Below are 371 nucleotides of genomic sequence, written 5' to 3'. Positions count from 1 at the left end.
AGGGTCATGAGCAGGATTTTAAGAAGGGGGTGCACCGGTAAGGAAAGTCTGTTATGAGCTCCCAGAGCTTTCAGAGAGAGGGCTCATTCTTTTGCACGTTGCATGAGTGAATTGTTTGTCTTTGTGTTTTACCAAAGGGTTATATAGTTACTGAAGTCCCATTCAGCATTATAGCAGTTATAATGCTTTGCATATACAGTGGCATAGCTACTGTATTTTAAAATATTTGTGCCTTTTTCCCATTCTTTTTGCCATCATAAGGGAAATGCATGAATGATGCACATTGCATCTATGATATATGCACAGATTGAGAATAGCATGCACTGCCCTTACACCATCTGATTTTCATTTTATAAGTACAGTTGTTTAAG

The 371-nt window shown here is 38.3% G+C and overlaps 1 protein-coding gene across 1 annotated transcript in view; it reads left to right on the top strand.

Annotated features, from left to right (window-relative positions):
• Window positions 1-371, top strand: part of LOC119588846 (mucin-5AC-like) — a 26,891-nt gene that overhangs the window by 4,196 nt on the left and 22,324 nt on the right. The gene's annotated exons all lie outside the window — the stretch shown is intronic.

This window comes from Penaeus monodon, chromosome 24 (genome assembly GCF_015228065.2).
Source record: "Penaeus monodon isolate SGIC_2016 chromosome 24, NSTDA_Pmon_1, whole genome shotgun sequence".
In the NCBI taxonomy this organism is placed as follows: Eukaryota; Metazoa; Arthropoda; class Malacostraca; order Decapoda; family Penaeidae; genus Penaeus; species Penaeus monodon.
The sequence above is the reverse complement of the archived record's forward strand: the minus strand, read 5'-3'. Positions and strand labels throughout refer to the sequence as shown.